Source organism: Periplaneta americana, chromosome 13 (genome assembly GCF_040183065.1).
Source record: "Periplaneta americana isolate PAMFEO1 chromosome 13, P.americana_PAMFEO1_priV1, whole genome shotgun sequence".
Taxonomy (NCBI): Eukaryota; Metazoa; Arthropoda; class Insecta; order Blattodea; family Blattidae; genus Periplaneta; species Periplaneta americana.
Genome location: NC_091129.1, coordinates 134176143 through 134196318, shown reverse-complemented (window position 1 = coordinate 134196318; position 20176 = coordinate 134176143).

Below are 20176 nucleotides of genomic sequence, written 5' to 3'. Positions count from 1 at the left end.
TTTCTGCATTTAGTTTTAGTAATGGCTCTTTAATAAATATTTTTCTTATTTCATATTTTCTGGGTAAGATAGTACAATGTGTATCGAGTCTTCTTTTTAATATAAAGAACATATATCTTTTCCTACGTCTCCTCTTCTAGTTTTTAACCTCCAAATTCCCAATCTCCTCCACGCTAGTTCCATCCTTTCTTCTCTGTTGTTAACTTTCTGTAGGCTTTCCTGTTCCCACATGATTTTCATTTCTTTTATATCTAATAATGATTTTAAACTACTCGTATTTAAACTGCTAAACATTTCCTGTCTCACTATCTCATTACTCCTGCCCGTTATAATTTTCCTGTCAAATGTGTATTAATTGCTCCAATTTCTTGCTATAACCAATTTATTCCTAAACTACTTACTAATTTTCTAATCCTTTCACCTATTTAGATTTAGTTTTCGTCGTTTGTAGAAATCGTAAACATCTTTCCATGATATTTCCTAGTTTCTCTACAATATAACTCAAAAATGCATTTTTCCTAACTAATATTGTTTCCCTACTACCTTTCATCACCATTTCCATTCTAGCTGCTATATATAAGGCATTCCATGTTATCCTCAAATATTTTTGTGCGAGATAGTGCGTATTTGCTTGTTTTCCGCACAGAACCAATACGCGGTAAGTGTGAAATACAACATTCAGTATTCCCAACGTAACACACATAACAATTTCCCTCTTCTTACCTCTTAAGCGCGACATTCATTTTACTGCTTTAGGCTTTTAACATATTATTTTTAGAGACGTTTAACATAGTAATAATTATAAATTGGAAACTTACCACTGCAATTTCACCTAAATTGCAATGTTAATTATTGTTTTTAAATATTTGCAAAAATTAAGTAAAGTCTACTCCTCCACGAAACTTATTGCATTCCTGATACAAGTAACATTAAGGAAGTCGTGAAAAAATTAACAAGATTCCAGATGCCGATGTTATTACTGCAATATGTTATATAAATAATATTGTTAAAATGTTAAAATGAAAAATAAATCATTACATAACCTTACCGTTTGTTTTAAGTTCGGATTTATAGACAGGGGGGGGGAAGACAGACGTATATCACGGCCTGCTGGAGTACAGTAAACACAGAAAACATTTTGTAGCAACAATGTTGAAGAAAGATATTTTGGTGTTCCGAAGTTGGCGTCATTAAACAGAAACCAACATGGAGATTTCATTGCAACTAATTAGAAATTCGTCTTTCAGGTATGTAATAAACGATCTTCGCACAAACTAATGTACGATACACGAGCGGTATGTTTGTTTTTATGTTCTCGGAAATTAAAAAAGCTCAACTACGTTTCGCTTTTTCAATCTTTTCCTCGACCATGAAAACAACATACCGCTCTTGTAACGTATATTACTATTTTTTTTTTTTTTTTTACAAAATTTTGATCTTAGTCTCTCTGGGCCGTATTCATAGACATTCTTAGCGCGGGCTTTCGGTGGATGATCAGCGAACTAACGTTTTTCGTATTCATAAACCAGTGTCAGCGATACGATATGATATGAAATCTGTTTAGCACGCTCGTAGCGCGGGCTAGCGAAATGTCTACGAATAGCACCCTCTATGTTTACTTGCGGTAAATAATTTCTCCAGATCTCAACATTATGCAGAATCCACCAAAAAATGTATACACTCTTTGCCAGACTGTAACGGGATATTGATATTGTCAATTGATTTGAATTGCGAGTGTGTTGTAATATGGTCTTTCGCTCAACAGATATCGGTACTTTCATCACGATAGTGATGGCTGGAGCACGCTTGACGTTCGAGCAGCGAAAATGCATTCTGAAGTGGTTTATGAGGTTTGATAATGCCGTTGAAGTGCAATGTCAGTAGAGGCGGGAGTACACAACAAAATCCCCAATCCGCGTAACAATTAAACGCATTATTGACAAGTTTGAGGCGCATGGAGCGATTTGTGATATTCACAAACGAAGATCGGAAAGACCGCGTACATCGACAAGTCCTGCTTCGTCGGCTCTCGTGTTGTAAAGTTTTGTTATTTCTCCACAGAAGTCTGCTACGCAATGTGCACGTGAAATGGGGATTAGCAATGAAAGTGTACGACGAATTCTGAAAGCTGCTAAGTGGAAAGTTTACATCCCATGATTACTGCACGCGATTAATGATGACGATCCTGATCGTCGAAAACAATTTTGAGAATAGTATCAGTGAATGGTAACTGAAGACGAGTAACTTGTGATGAAGGTAGTGTGGTCTGATGAGGCCCAGTTTAAATTTAATAGAACAGGGAATCGGCATAACTGCGTCTACTGGGCACCGGAAAATCCGCATGTTCATGTGGATAATGTGGTGAATCTACCAGGGGTTCATGTGTGGTGTGGACTATCATCTAGGGGCTTAGTAGTATCCTTTTTCTTTGATGGTACTGTCACTGGAGAAGTGTACCTCGAAATGCTAGCACATCAATTTTACCAGGTGTAGTCTACGTGCGCTTTATGGAGCTGATGATGAGGTCTTCTACCAACAGGACGGGGCGCCACCACACTGCCACCTAGCCGTACGAGCTTTTCTGGATGACAATCTGCAGGGACATTGGATTGGATGAAGAGGGCTCATTGAGTTCCCCCCACGGTCACCAGATCTAAGCCCTATGGATTTTTTGTTGTGGGGAACTGTGAAAGATCAAGTCTATCGACGTAAGCTGCGAACGCCAGGAGATTACAGCTGCATGTGCAGCGATCTCCATTGAAACATTGACCGACGTAGCTGCGGCGACCGCTCATCTTTATGTTATGTGTCTGGACGCCAACGGCGAACGTTTTGAACATCTAAAGTAACCATGTGCTTAACTGAAGACAGTACTGCATGTGTGATCAGTATTTAAATGTAAAACTTATAATAAATAGTTTTCCTTCTTTAAAGTGTGTATACATTTTTGGAGGACTCTGTATGGGCTATTCCATATGAAATCGATCAGTAAAAAACCTCGCATTTTTTATACTCTAATTTTTTCCCTACTTATACAAGGTGCTGAGGAGAGTCCATTTTCAAAAATATCCTATCGAAAGTCAAACGGTTTTCGTATTATTGAGCGACAAATTTAGCGTATTTTATAAAAACAAGCCTCTTTCAGCGCTCAGAACTCTGGAACCATTTACTGCAGAACATTGAACGAGAGCTCATTTTGAAGCTGAAATTTGGTAGGTTATGTTAAGAAGTAATCCTTATTTTTATTTTATTCAGAGAGACACATAATCTGATTTTACTTACTTTTAGGCTTTTTGCCAATTTGTGAAAAATGTAAAAAAATATTGAGAAAAAACCTTGCATTATTAAGAGGGATTCGGCATTGTTTGCTTCGTGGTACGGCAATAAGTTTCGAGGTTATTAAATAGATTATTTTCACAGGGCTAGACTTGAACGGCGCAGTACCGCACGCACTGGCCGAGAGCTGAAGACAAGCGAGCGTTGGGCGTCATTTTACTCCTGTGTTTATGAAAACCTGTGATAAATCTAACACAGCCATGAGCTGCTAGACGACAAATCACGTGTTTATGTCTCCTGGCCTTGCTTGCCTAGGCTAGCTCCCGCCTCACAGTCAGCTGGTTAGTTCACGCGCGTACTATTTATTTTCTTTATGTGATACTTTCAACACTTTCTTATCAACGTGCCATCAGTAAAATATGTTTATTTGTACTTTCAATGTGGAATCTAACTATATATTTTTAAAATATTTTTTCCTTGGCAAAGGCATCTTAATGAGGAAAAATCTAAATTTCTCCATTTCCATAAAAAGTAAGAAAATCTGTTTATATGTCAATATAAACTTTAATTTCTCAGCACCAAAATAAACATGATTTTGATCATTGGGTGAAAGGGTTTCGGAGCTACAACAGTTTAAAGTTGCTAATTTTATGAAAATACGATAAATTTAAATATTTTAAATTTAAACACTATGAAGTTCTGATGCCTCAAACTTTGCACAAAGCATTGTATCACAGTTCTCTACGTACAAAAAAGTTTTATTATATTTAGAAATTGTAAGGCCAATTTTCTCTATATTTCGGTCGATTTCAGATGGAATAGCTCGTATAGTACTGTACTTTTGCTTCAATAATCACTCTGAGCTCTGCAATATAAAATATAATAAAGCTGATTACACCATTTTCACCACATCTTTCGTATCTAATAATTATTTTCTACGTGTACAAGACGTGGCACTTCTTGCGATGCAGAATGGAACTCTGTGGCAATCTTCATGCGAGCATGCTGGCTTGTAACAAATGACTGTGATTTTTGCAAATCAATACCAAGTCCTACTTTACGAGTCCCAGCGGTTGCATCTAAATGCCACCTGCGTGACGCGAGGTGAGCTTGCACAGATTCTAGTTAGTCGATATTGTTTATTTCCTGGGTTTATGGGCTTTTAAAGTTGTACACATATGTTCGCAGACAAACGGGAAGGAACGGAATGATTTACTTCAGAAACACCGCAAAGACATTTATTGTATTTACAAAACAACAATTTATCTTCAGCCATTACGGAAATGACATTGCTTAGCAACACCTACTGTACTCCTCATTACACAAGTCGGTCTGGGTGTCGCAGTCGGTAGAGTGCTGACCTTCTGTACCCTAGGTAGAGGGTTCGATCCCGGGCCAGGTCGATGGAATTTAAGTGCGACAGGCTCATATCAGTAGATTTACTGGCATGTAAAATAACTCCCAAGGGTTCCCAACCGTAACGAAAATGTCAGGTAATTTATGGCGAATCCTCGGCCTCATTTCGCCAACTATCATCTCGCTATCACAAATTCTATCGACGCTACATAACCTCGCAGTTGATACAGCTCGTTAAATAATCAAGTAAAAAAATTAGATAATATTTATATCTACAATATGATTTAAGACTTTCAACCTTTTTGGCTCAAGTCAGATTTAAATCCACTATATTTGCTGGATCTTCGTAATGATCTTGTTATGGGATTGTATTTGTACATACTTCTTGTAGCTGTCACAGACTTATCGCACACCCAGTAAAATATTATCGTATTTAAAAAGTCACATACCGTATTACTTTCGTAAATTATTTCCAACGCTGTTTTACTAGTTGGAGGTATGAAATTATAATAATGAAATAGTAAATTATCAGAGGTTTAGGTACCTACTTACTAAAATATTTTTATGCTCGACCAATGCCGAAATGTAGTAATTATACACCTGGTAGCAGCCCTTTAATGGACCTTATTAAAGTACACCTATTCATTAAAGTTCAGTTCTTCAACCAATCAGAATACGCCATTGTAGCAATATGAAAGCGCAAGTATCGATTGTTCTCGGATATGCGATCGAAAGACAACTAGCGAAACGTCACGGAGGCTGTCGCAGAAGGTTATGTTCTGTTACTATAATAATTAGCGTTAATTGTAAGTAATATTCAAATAAATTCAATTTGTCATCTCGTTTTACAATGTCGAATTCAATTTCAAGGTTATATCAAGATTAATATTTATATTACTCTCTAGATTATATCAAGGTCGTCGACTTTGTTTCTCGGAAAAAATCAATACTTTCGCGTCTGCGCACATCTCACAAATTATGAGGTAGGCTATTGCACAAGGTCAATTCCGTTCCTCACTCACATAACAACATGAATACTTATGAATAATTTCAAGTTAGAAATATGGTCGAGCATAAAAAGTCGTATGAAACTTGCCTATAATGGTAATTAAGACGCTCGTATGAAAATTATGAAACTCGCTTGCGCTCGTTTCATGAACATACTCGCTTCTTAATTACTACCATTATAGGCTCGTTGCATAATGTACTATTAAAGCAGAAATTTACAAGAAAACAGCATATCTTTACAAATCACACAATTTTACTGGGAGTGCCATATATTATATTCTATGAGTTCTCTCTATACTTTGATACCCCTTTTCGTATAACGTTCAATTTTTAATTTTGCCTCAATCTCTTCTCTTCTCTTCTCTTCTCTTCTCTTCTCTTCTCTTCTCTTCTCTTCTCTTCTCTTCTCTCCTCTCCTCTCCTCTCCTCTCCTCTCCTCTCCTCTCCTCTCCTCTCCTCTCCTCTCCCCTCCCCTCCCCTCCCCTCCTCTCCCCTCCCCTCCCCTCCCCTCCCCTCCTCTCCTCTCCTCTCCTCTCCTCTCTTACAAATATTAAATATTTCATATAGATAACCCCAAATGTGCTTTAATGAACTTTAACTAATGTCTTCACTCCCAATTAGTAAAATAGAGGATAAAATTATCACTTTCTAAAACGTAAGTAGGGTGCTTCTTTACGGATTTTCTTGTTTAAGGAAAACCGTTTATAAGAATGTAACATTTAGGATGCAGGATGCATGGATCGCATAACTTTTTAGTGAATACATTTAGCTGAAGTTACAAAGTATTTTTATGCTTGACACTCAAACCCTTCTGGGTAGAAAGAGAACGGAAAAGATCGAACTTGTACATTATAGACACACCACGAAAGTCGCTGCGCAGTTCCATAAAATGCAAAGTGCCCAGACAGATCTCCTGGAGACTTACTTGAACGTTCTCTTTTACTTTTCCTGTCGGGTACTACTGCTGTTCCAAATCCAGTAGCATAGAATAAAAATAAAAGAATATGTCTTCATCGGTTATTTAAAGATGCTTTATCAACTGTGAGACTATCTAGCGTCGATGGAATTGGTGATAGTGAGGTGGTATTTGGAGAGACGAGTTGGAGGATTCGCCGTAAAATCTATATATATATATATATATATAATTTGAACTGGTAATGGAAATTACGGGAAAACGGCTGAACGGATTTTAATGAGTGACCTCTCATTTTCATGCCTGGCATCCAAAGTTTTTCGGAAAAGTAGTAGTTTTCAGTGAAATGTCAATTTTCCTACATAATTTTCCTATTTTCCAAAATCCATCTGTTGTCAGTTTTGAGAACTAATTTTATCGAATCACGGCCGACTTGATTGAATTTCAGAACAAAACACACACTACAATAAACAATAGGCTAGGTACACGAAGGCCATGACCTGCAGGATTGCCGACATATTTAGAGCTCAATTCAATTTGTTATTAAAAATTGATTCTGCAGTGTATAATTTTCTGAGTACAGCTGTGTATTGGATATTCAAATCTACGAAACTTGAGGTGGTTTGATGACATTATTACCATTCGAAATTAAATATTATTATAGTTAATATCATGATGCGTCTATTCTTAATTAATTGTACATAATATTGATGCTATATTGATGACATGAAAGTGAAACGTTTTGAGGTTATGTAAGTAAATGTAGAGAATATCTTAATTTAGATCTTCATTTCTATAATTTACTGAGTGACTGCTATATATAACTACAAAACTTAAGTAAGATAATACTATTTTTATTAAAAATCAAATATTTTTATACTTATTAAACCAGTGGGGTTGGGTCTTTTTCATATACTTAATGGCGGTGTAGTGTAGATATTGATATGTGTCATTGTCTTCAGTATTGACTCGAGAGAGAGCAAAAATTACAGTTCCTAAGGAAAGATAAAAAGGTATTACTTACTGATAAAATAAGAGGCCTAGAAAATTTTGTAGTCTCCAGATCATTTCAGCAAGATCTCTTAGTAGGATAAAATGATTTTACGCTCTACATTTCAAGTTCTACATGCAGCAGCTATACGAAAATGCTATTGTTCGAAAGCTTAGCAAACCTGACATTTTTTTAACTTTTGCCTACAATCCACAATGACCTGAAATAGCTACTGCTATCATCCTGACATTGATACTTGTGTTTTCGAGTTGAAACTCAAAAACTGAAGTTGGATAGGTTCAAGAAAAAGTATTTGACCTAAAAAAATCCATTCAGAGGGAGTGTGTTTCATTATTATGGAAGCAAATAACTATCAAAAAGACAAGTATTCTTCATTGAAAATAAATCTGAAAAATTATTATTTGAAAGTCCAAGAACGAACTTAGTTTGCAGCAGCATTTGCTGCACAAGCCACTAGTTACTTTATATTTATAAATAAATAAATAAATTAATTAATTAATTAACTTATTTATTTATTTAACTAGCTACCTAGCTAGTGAGTACAAATTAAAATCATAAAACAAAAATGTTTCTAGCCACTACCGTAAGAGCCAGGCTCGTGTACGGTGTGGTCTTAGCCAATAATATAACATAAAATTTACAAGGACAGTTTACTAAATACAGTAAGTAACTTAATTCAAACCAATAAATAACACACAAGAGAAAAAAAAAGAACAAAAAGAGAGAAAGAGATATTCGACTTGCAGTGGAGTAATGATGTGCATGTAGGCATAACCAAATCACAACATGGTCATTATCACTACAAGACATTAATAACAATAATAATTGTTTGGTAGTTATACATGATTCCGCGAACTTTAAACTGATTGTAAAAGGATTTCACATCAATCTTTCAGTAATTTACTTACTACATTAAAGGTCAATATTTCACATTCGTAACTATTTGTTGTTTGCAGCTTGTATCATTTCTTGGTCAATGTAGAGTATCCACCGGCCAGTGAACGAATATTTTACACTTTTATCACTGCCAATGTTGCGCTATAAACCAATTTTCGGCGATCTAATTTAAAAGATTGCCTACAAATATTTGGAAAGTTTCAGTGAAAATACACAAATTCAATCTTCTATCACGATTTTTTTTCTTTTTAAATTAGATAATTTGCTGGGAGACATCGTTAGATATAGGCCACTCTTACACTAAACCTGGAGGAATTTAAGCTTATTAATCAAATATAATTCTACTTACTGTTTTTTATATGCTCACCTGTATGTAATTGCTATTTTATACATGTTTCATTGTTATTTTCCATCAGGGATCATTGAGAATGATGAATATTACTTAACGTCTCCTATCTTTCTTCAAATAGTATTTATGTGCCATGTTAATTTTCATTTGTTTTCATAAGTTAACAATGATGCCCAAAACTTCCAAACTCGCTGGATCAGCCGCTGCATCTGCTGTGACAAACGCAATAAGGCAGTGTCTCAAAGCTCAAGTACAAACTACACACTAGTGACTAGCAACTAGGTGACTGTAAATTACACACTAGGGAGCTTTGGAAATGTATGCTTGAATCACTGCCTTCTTCACAGTCTATTTTGCTAAAAACCATAACATCACGGTGCAGCACTGAATTAAGAAGGCAGTGTCCCAATGCATTTTCATTACGAGTTATGTGGAAAAGCTAAGGGCTTAATATATTACAATAATGTGTGAAACATTGTACAGAAGGTACAGTACTAACAATGTCAGTGTTTAAAGTTAACGTGTTATTCTCCATTATGTTTACATTATTTCACTTCCAAAGCATCTTCAGATTTCATAACCCCCAATTGTTAATGAGGTATCCATGTTTGTTTAGTGAACAAGTCAACAATCAAGCAAGCATTTTCGTTTACTAGCTACTACGGACTTGATTGCTATGCACTGTGTAGCTTTGGATCATAACTTCTGACGTCACATCCGGCTATTTAGTCAACAATCTAGTTCACTTCAGCTGAAAATGTAGCTTTGAGACACGGCCTAAGTATCTGGATCTTCTGGATAGATATAATTTTGTCGTTTTCGCCGTAGAATCTATGGGCCCATGGTGTTCCGAGGCGAAGTTGTTAACTTCTGATATCCGCAAGTATTTATCAGCACTTAACGGTGACTCTCGCTCTACGGCTTTCCTCCGCCAAAGAATTAGTATTGTCATTCAACTAGGGAACGCTATAAGTGTTATGGGGACTTTTCCAGAATCGAAATCATTGGAAGAAATAGTTTATTTCGTGTAGAGCTGCAGACAGTTTTTCGCATCCTTTAGTTTTGTTGCTAATTTCTAGTTTGTCCCTTACTCAATTGTTTAATTTAAATTTCAAAATTGTATTAAATTTTATTTTTTATAAGACAGTTTGACATTTTTTTAGATAATATTGTTAAAAAAATCTAAAATCATATTGAAGACAACAATGTATTCCGACAAATATATAACAAATTATTTTCCTACACAATCCACGCTATATTCACGTTGTTTTGAAATGATTAATCGAAGATGCTTTGCTTACTGTTATTGCACGCACATTTGAATGTAATTTCGCTGTAATTTCTATTTCATACGTGTTGTTTTTCTATCCCAAGATCATTAAGAATGCTTGTTCCCTGTATTTCTTAAAACAATGTTATGTACCATGTTAGTTTTTATTTGTCGTTATTTACCGCCAAAAATAAAAAATAATAATTTCGAACTCACTCCACATCCTGCATTCACATTTGTTTTTCAGTGATTTATTAAAAAAATGTTCCGGTATTTAAAAGACTAACTTAGAAACATTTACATAAATCATCCTTGTGCCAAAAGTGAATGCTCCCTGGACCAAATTATCGTGTTTTACAGTTGTCGTCAATAATCGCTGAAATGGGTAACGGGTAAGAAGTGTATCGGAATATGCACTGTCGTGCAGAAGTGAAAGGAAGAAAGCATACCCGCCAACAGCCATGGATGCACGCTAGTACATATCTTATTCGCGGGTAAGAGACGCTAGCTCGAGGGTGCGCTGTGCTGATGACCACTAATATATTTGATGCAATATCAATTTAAAAAGCATTAAAATGTAGCCTATGCTACCTGGACAAAAATGATCGTATTTTTTAAAATTATTTAAATACGGTTGCATGTTAAACGAATTATCCTTGAACCAAAAAGGAAGCTCTCTGGATCAAATGATCAAAGTTTAATTATTTCATTACTTCATAAATATACTCTCAAAAATTGTAGTACGCCATTCCAGGAACACTATGTCATCACTGCGAAAGCTGATGTAAACTCACCCAAAATATCTTGTATATGAGGTTAGTTAGGTTAGATTTAGGTGTGTAGCATTATATGAAAAGTTGGGTTAGATTAGGTATGTAGCATTATGTGAAAGGTTAGGTTAGGTTATATTAAGTGCATAGTTTTATATGAGGTTATGTTAGGTTAGATTTAGGTGTGTAGCGTTACATGACAGGTTATGTTACGTTAGATTAGGTGTGTAGCATTATATCAAAGGTTAGGTTAGATTATGTGTGTAGTATTATATGAAAGGTTAGGTTAGATTAGATTAGGTGTATAGTTCATATGAGGTTACGTTAGGTTAGATTTAGGTGTGTAGCGTAGTAAGAAAGGTAAGGTTAGGTTAGATTAGATTAGGTATTTAGCATTATATAGAAGGTTAGATTAGGTGTGTAGCATTATATGAAAGGTTAGGTTAGATTAGATGGGTAGTATTATATGGGGTTAGGTTAGTTAGATTAGATGAGGTGTGTAGCATTATATAAAAGGTTAGGTTAGGTTAGGTTATATTAGATGTGTAGCATTATATAAAAGGTTAGGTTAGATTAGGTAGTAGCATTATATAAAAGGTTAGGTTGTGTTATATTGGGTGTGTAGCATTATATAAAAGGTTAGGTTAGGTTAGATTAGGTGTGTAGCATTATATAAAAGGTTAGGTTAGGTTATATTAGGTGTGTAGCATTATATAAAAGGTTAGGTTAAGTTAGGTTAGATTAGGTGTGTAGCTTATATAAAAGGTTAGGTAAGGTTATATTAGGTGTGTAGCATTATATAAAAGGTTAGGTTAAGTTAGGTTAGATTAGGTGTGTAGCTTATATAAAAGGTTAGGTTAGGTTATATTAGGTGTGTAGCATTATATAAAAGGTTAGGTTAAGTTAGGTTAGATTAGGTGTGTAGCTTATATAAAAGGTTAGATAAGGTTATATTAGGTGTGTAGCATTATATGGAAGGTTAGGTTAGATTAGATGTGTAGTATTACATGGAGTTAAGTTAGGTTAGATTAAGTGTGTAGCATTATACGAAAGGTTAGGTTAGGTTAGATTAGGTGTGTAGTATTATCTGAGGTTACGATAGGTTAGATTAGGTGTGTAGTATTCTCAAAGATTAGGTTAGGTTAGATTAGGTGTGTAGTATCATATGAGAGGTTAGATTGGGTTAGCTTTATAGTAATATTTACCATTTATGGTTGTGGTGGTCAGAGCAGTGCCGCCCTTTTGTAGAACTCGCAACAACAGACGTTGACCGGGGCAAGTTCGCTTTAAATATGTGCTCGGCAAAGTAGCGCTCGAAATGCTTCTTCTTGCCGAACACAGGCATCGGCTACTTGACGAAATATGGCTGTCTTCTTCATTCACGGATTTTGGTATATAGGCCTAGGCCTAAGTAAGGTACATGTGTTGGGTGGGTTGGGTAGGGTGGGCTTACAGCTCTCCCAGTGATCACATATAATTTCTACAACTTCATAATATAATTCAAAAGCATTTTCAGTTTTTTTTTTTTGTTAAATTCCCTATGTGCCTAAGGAACCTCATATCTGATGTCACCAGTACCGGTATACAGTTCAATAAAAAGGAACTGTTCCCTTAGTCGAACCTGTACTTGGTATACGAGTTTACTTTTATTCATGAGAATTTGCTGCATGTGTAAAATCGCCAGTAATTTTATTTACCACAATTGGCAACCCTAAACATACATAGCAAAATCTCATTATGTCCAAAAATTGACATTCATTTTTTGCTTTGGAAGCACAGTTTTTTTTTTTTTGTATGCGAATTATTTACTGAGTATAATAATTGATGAGGCGTCTAGAATCAAAAGCCGCCAAGTCCAACGAAGAAAAAAAATGAGATAAAGTTATTTTTCTGTCTATCTTCGCATGGTCAATCCGATGCTGGCATTATTTTCTGCAATATCCGCTGGATTCCTCTGAAAATGCTGGACAAAAGTTAGGGTTAGTTTCAATATCCAACTGAATTTCGGCCATTGTTAGTTTCAAAAACCTCCAAGACCCTTTCTGCCAATCAGGTTGTCGGACTGCTTTACCTAGCATTCCTCATCTGTGTGATGTTGATTTATTATTTGTGTGGTTAAGCTTTTGTTAAACCTTATTAAGTTTAATTTCTACTGTAATATTCAGTGAAATGGTGGAAAGAGTGAGCAGTGAGTTACAAAAATGTTCACAAAGAAAAGCTCGTGTAAAAACACTAAATAGGGAGAAATGGAAAAAAAGAAATGAAAAGGAAAGAAAGGTATGTGTGATTGAAATTATATTTTCATTACATAGAAAACATAATATGATGAATATAAATATTATGTACAGTATTACATTATTATAACATATTGTACGCCTATTCTTACCAATTAATAATTAATTACATAATTTTGTCGGTACCCCTCTTGTGGCCTTCCTGCTATACCAGCTTGTAATCATGCTGTTGGTAGTAAATGGAAATCCAACAGTTTAAGTTTGTTGGACATAAAGAAGTTCCATTCCGTTTTCTACTCTTCATCAGATAAACAGCAATAAGAAAATTTTATTACTGCACAAAGTAAAAATACAACAATGATTGGAATGTGTTCTAAATGGCTACTCACTGAAGCACCTCTATTAAAAAAGTGTAAATTACATTTCCTGTGGTTGGGCATACATTTCTCCCTCCCGATCGCATATTTGGAGTAATCGAAAAAGAAATAAGAAAGTGATTGTAGATCCCCAAGAATATAAACATATTATTGGCAAACACGGAACAGTCTTTAATCTTGGAAGTGAAGATGTACCTCTTCAAGACTGTAAGAAAGAGGCAGACATAATTTTAAGATCTCCTGCCATTTTTAGTTCAGTCCCTGTAAAAGATTTATTTTAAGACGCTCTGCACTGAAAGAACAGGTAAGAGTGCAAGATGAGTTTAACTATAGAACTGACACCGTTGTTGCAAAGGTAGTGACAAGAAAAAAACAATAGAATTTCAAAATGACTGATCCTGATATTCTAAGCCTTGGAGTGCCTTTGAACTCACTTAAGGTAAAAGACGTGACCAAACTTTTGGAGAAGCACTTTGGGCCTGATTGGTAAGAGCACTGAGATGTTATGTGGAGATTATAAATTCAAGAAATACCATTGAACGTGAAGAAGAAGAAGAAGATGATGAAGAAAAGAAAAAGAAGAAGAAACTGTTTATCCGGAGGAAGAGGAATGTGACAATATTGTGTAAAATTTGTATGAACTTAAAAAGTGTAACGTATATTCAAATTTATACTACTGGGTGTTCAGTTCAAAATGTGTCTTGGCTCGCTGTATGCCGTCATGTGGCTAGCTGATGAGCCTAGAGAATTCAATCTTCCTACACTTCCGCAGCTCAGGTGTATAATCTAAGAAGCAGAGAAGTTGGCTAGCAAGTACGGCGTTCATTCTGAAGAGTACGTGCCGATACGTACGGTAACGCCGGTAGTGGCAGGAATGTGAACTGTTTGGAAATAAGTACTGTCGGGATATGGGGAGAGGGTTAAGACGATTACTTACGTATTTGTTGACATTAACTTCGACGGTCAACATGGATGGACACGGAGCATTTGATTTGTGTTGTGTAATGTTATCGTACGCAACCGATGATAACAAATACCCTGCGTACGACTTGCTGGCGCAAAACAGAGTTCGAAAGAGGTTATGGTAGCACACAGACCGTACAGACCGCCATCTGTTGCTACGACGTTCAAGTTATACTGTACACGTTCTCAAGTTCAGATTGAAGAACGCCTTAAATAATAGGCAACTTCTCTAACATTTAAGCTGAAACTCGCTTCAAATCGGTGACCCAACAACAGTGACGTCATGACACACTTTGAAATGAACACCCAGTATTGTTGTTATGTTTAAAGCATGTGCATAATCCTACTTCATGTCTGGTTTTAATTGCCTACATAATTTGTAATGTTTAAGTTAAAATGTTTTCCTCTTCGACTAATTTTTATGCTTAGAACTAATTCTCTTACTTTCAAAAGCCACCAAATATACTTTTCAGTTTCAAAATCAGTTAGGTGCTAATTTAACCTCACGAATTTGTTAGTTTCAATGAAGGGTCAATCCTGTAATTTGTTTGAATGTATCTAATGATAATAAAATACTTGATAGAAGCAATGTTTATATCCCAAGAATGTTTATTTATATGGAAACAGTTTTTTCCATTTTTCAACAAATTTTGTTTTATGGACTTGGAGGATTTTGATTCTAGACGCCTCAATTGTGTAAATTTATTTTATTAAACGTGTTATACCGTATTTGCTCGCGTAATTTGCGCACTTTTTAATTAACTTTGGCCACTGAAAAATTGGGGTGCGTAAAATATGCGGATTTTTAAAATAAGAGGTCCTGTTCTGAGTTTATCTCAATTAGTATATGTATAGGTAAGTATTTACGGTAGGGCTAATTTTCTATACCGCTAACTTGTCTCTACCAAGGACAAGCATTGTTAAAGTAGCGGGACTTCGGGGTTTCTTTCTGAAGCAGGTACTTCAGTTGCTGATGAATGACCTACGAGGGACTGTAGGGAAGGTAAATCCCTACTACACTGAAAAAATATGTACGTAATCCCTACTACACTGAAAAAAAAAATATGTACGTAAAATGTGTGCGCAAAATACACGGAGCAAAAATAAAGTTCAAAATAATCCCTTAAAAATTAGGGTGCGCAAAATACACGGGGGCGCAAATTACGCGAGCAAATACGGTATTTATTAATTTGTGCCTTATGAAGCTATTCCATTTCTCTGTTTAATATGATGAGTTAAAAAAATGCAAAGAAAATCAGTCATTATAATATAATAAGCAAGATCGATCTATTATTCAATTGATAGGATATTTCATGAGGTTGTCATGACTGAGCTATTGTTAATTGCTTTTATTTATGTCAGTAGGCCTTTACTGACGGGTATATAAGGACTGGTGCTCTTAGTGGTGGAGGTCGGGGTTTGGGACGGTTCACAAGCAACAAGTTATCTATACTAATAATAAATCTGTAGCCGAAATTTTTCTGGTAATTTTCGATTTTCCAAAAATAATTGGTCCTAACATATATAATTAACCACCCTGAAACCGAAAATCGCATTTTTGAAAATTTTGTTTGTATGTCTGTCTGTATGTTTGTTACCTTTTCACGCGATAATGGCTAAACCGATTTATATGAAAATTGGAATATAAATTAAGTTCGTTGTAACTTAGATTTTAGGCTATATGGCATTCAAAATACTTTATTTAAAAGAGGGGTTATAAGGGGGCCTGAATTAAATAGATCGAAATATCTCGCTTATTATTGATTTTTGTGAAAAATATTACATAACAAAAGTTTCTTTAAAAATGATTTCCGATAAGTTTTATTCTGTACAAAAATTTTGGTAGGACTGATATTTAATGAGATAAATGAGTTTTAAAGTTAAAATAACGCGATCTAAGACGGTGCAATGAATTAAGAACAAATGACTTCGTCTATAAGGGGCCTTGGACAACAACAATCGAAACAGGGGCCTTGGACATCAACAATCGAAAGCTATTAAACATAGCCTACAGAGAATGTTTCTGTGTTTACATGAAGTAAGAGTGTATTGATTTAGTTTGCAGTAATAGTACGTTAGCTTAGCAATCCATTATTTTATAATTCAAATTTTAACTATGCTCATTTGAATCGTGTTAAAATACATAAAATATATATGCAATAAATGCAATGCAAAAAAAAATTGGGTAATGACCGAAGCAGATTATCTTGCGCTGTTGTAAAAGTTGTTCCCTGAATCAAACGTACTATTTTAATTATGTAATTACTTTATATTTATTTCTAACAGGTGCAGCGGAGCGCACGGGTACGGCTAGTACTAAATATGTTTAGGATTAGTGTAAAGAGCCTATGTATCCTATAGTGGTCGGGACATAAGTAACATTCACTCTGTATGCATCTGTATGAACTACTGTAGTACATATCTTGTTACAGCTATGAATATAATATGAATACAATACAGTAATTCTGTTTTAACCTTGTGTGCAAAATTTCATATTTTTACTCTTAATTGTTGCAAAGAAAAGGCACAAGGATTGAAAAATGTAAGTACGGAAAACGACATTTAAAGTTATAGTAGGCCTACTATTTACCTACTATCTCACCTTATATAGTGCTCTCGATAGTCTGCATATAATAATAATAATAATAATAATAATAATAATAATAATAATAATAATAATGATTTATTTTAGCTGGCAGAGTTAAGGCCGTAAGGCCTTCTCTTCCACTCAACCAGCAAAAAGTGTATTTACATATGCATGAACTTACAAAGAATCCAACATAAGTAGAAAACCACAGCCTTCTTAGCACTGGTCAGATACGGTACTTTGCCTGTCTAAATTCCAAGAAAATGTATATAACACAGAAACTCCAAAATGGCTACTGAAACGGGGAGTGGCACATTACGCCGCGCTGTGCTATTTGAATTTTAAAGACCAGTTAGGTCCTTCAGACGAGCAAAATATTTCAGTATGCAATACAGAAAATTAAAAAAAATCGCCAACTTTGCGTAAACGAACTTCATAATTTCTTTATGTTATAATATACACTCTTAAAAGAAAGCATTGTATTAGACGTAGGCTACTTACGTGTTCCACAATATAATTATGTCGAACTGAATTCTTCTGCATTCTTCTATCTTGAAGAAACTGCGTCGGTCTTCTTATTCTCTATCGTCTTTGAATATTTTAGAATAATCTCCTTCTATACAGTCATATTTCTCTATATAAGTAAAACCTTTCCTTTTCTTCTTTCCATACATTAACTTACATCAATAATTTTATTTTATCCTACAGGAACATACAAATTTACAGACAAAGGAGAATCGACTGTCTGATTTACATTTTCGTGACAATGACCTTACAATTTCTCATACCAATAAGTTCTTAAGTCACATTTATTAAATCAAACTTAGCGAAGTACGACTTATCAACCGGCTATGAATACCGTAAGCATATAAGTCAAGATTTTCCAATAAGTACAACTTAACAAAGTCTTACTTATTGAACAAATATGTCACCAACTATGAATACCGGCCTTAGTTTGCTATTCGTTTCAAATAAAAATTTTCATCACAGCGAAAAACCGCTATGAATTTTCATCAACCCAATAGAAAATGTAGGCAGCATAGAAACGAAGTTCGAACCCAGTAGCAGAGCTACCAAAGAGGTGATAACTTTTAGGCTAATATGGATCCTCGTAGTATTCCAGATATTTTTACGTCCTGTTTTAGGCTTTTCATTACGCAATACACCAAGACAGAGTAATGTTTAAAATATCATTCCTAATTTCACCTAAATACATGTTTTCTGCTGTTACGATATCGAAAAACTGTTTTCAGTCATCCTGTGTACAGCAATTTTTCCTGAACTATTGGAGCTGTCCTGTTTGTTTCCGTTGCAGGAAAGTCATTCAATCCAAATGAAATGCAGCTATTAATGATAAGAAATTGAATACAGTACGTACTTACTTATATAAAAACTTAATATGTAATAACAGTTTATTTTAATTTTTTTTATTAAAATCCGATACCATTTAGGCTACATTGCGGCTGGCGGAGCCTGGCGGTACAGGTGGGCTGGGCGGTACAGGTGGGCCTGGCGGTACAGATGGGCTGGGCGGTACAGGTGGGCCTGGCGGTACAGGTGAGCCTGGCGGTACAGGTGAGCCTGGCGGTACAGGTGGGCTGGGCGGTACAGGTGGGCCTGGCGGTACATGTGGGCTGGGCGGTACAGGTGGGCCTGGCGGTACAGGTGGGCCTGGCGGTACAGGTGGGCTGGGCGGTACAGGTGGGCTTGGCGGTACAGGTGGGCCTGGCGGTACAGGTGGGTCTGGCGGTACAGGTGGGCTTGGCGGTACAGGTGGGCCTGGCGGTACAGGTGGGCCTGGCGGTACAGGTGGACCTGGCGGTACAGGTGGGCCTGGCGGCACAGGCTGGCCTGGCGGTACAGGTGGGCCTGGCGGTACAGGTGGGCCTGGCGGTACAGGTGGGCTTGGCGGTACAGGTGGGCCTGGCGGTACAGGTTGGCTTGGCGGTACAGGTGGGCTTGGCGGTACAGGTGGTCCTGGCGGTACAGGCGGGGCTGGCGACGCAGGCGGGGCTACAATATTACATATTTGTATATTAAGCGGACACTCTGAAATTGAATGTAAATTATCGATTGCATTAAAAATTCAATTTCAGTATCACTTTAATTACTTTGTCACACTTCAATCATTTGTCTTTCAATTGCACTTGGTTCAAGAAATTCATAAAAAAAAAGTACTTCCCACATTATTATTACGGAAAGGTACGTTACAATGCACCATATTCATTTGGTAAAAACGTAATACGGCGAAGGCTAAGCTCCGCCCACGACCCCTTTCCACTTTTCCCCTACTAGCTCACCACACACTCTACATGATAGGCTAGTGTTGTGTCGAATGCACATTTCATGTGGGTGGGGATAACTTCCCCTACTGGCGTTCGCCGTATTGCGTTTTCGCCTTTCATTTATGCACATTTACAAATCACAAGTCACTAACCGCCAAGAATCACATCAAGAATGGAAATACTAAAGATATCCAGAATAAAAAACTGATTAAGAATACTCTACAGGATCTTGCAGGGCGGACACAAAATTACAATAAGTAAAATCATAAAATAGCGAGGATCGGACTTCTGCTGGCAGGGCTACTCTAAAATACAAGAAAGAGGCATGAAGTACATTTTTGCCATGCTACAATGTAGAGGTGATTGACACGATTAAGACCTGAAAGTGCCACAATGGTCACAAAGAAGTAAATTTTGACTCTTCGCTTCTCTTACATTGCTGCAAGACGAAGAGAGTGGCCTGACATAGACGTCAGTTGGTTGCTGCCCAGACGTTTCCAGGAACAACGCTACGCTTCGCCTATAGCCTACACGCGCTCCCCTTTGATTGCACGTCAGTTTCCTTGGCGGAAGGAGCTCTCTTCGCCACAATGGACGTCCATATTTCGGCATAAAGTAATTATACAAATTTATAAGAAAACGGCCAGCCTACCACGTATACGTAACCGAAGAGGAGGTCCCACGTCTGAGATAACAGCCACTCGGTTAATAGTGACAGGCATAAACTGAATTTGAACATCTACCAGAAAGGGTTAAGAAATAAGAATCATCAACAACAAGTATTGAAATAATGTAATAATTTGGTTCAGTAAACATTTTTACTCAATTAAATGAAAACCACCGTGTTTGTATTCAAAGTCATAATGAACTTGAAGATAA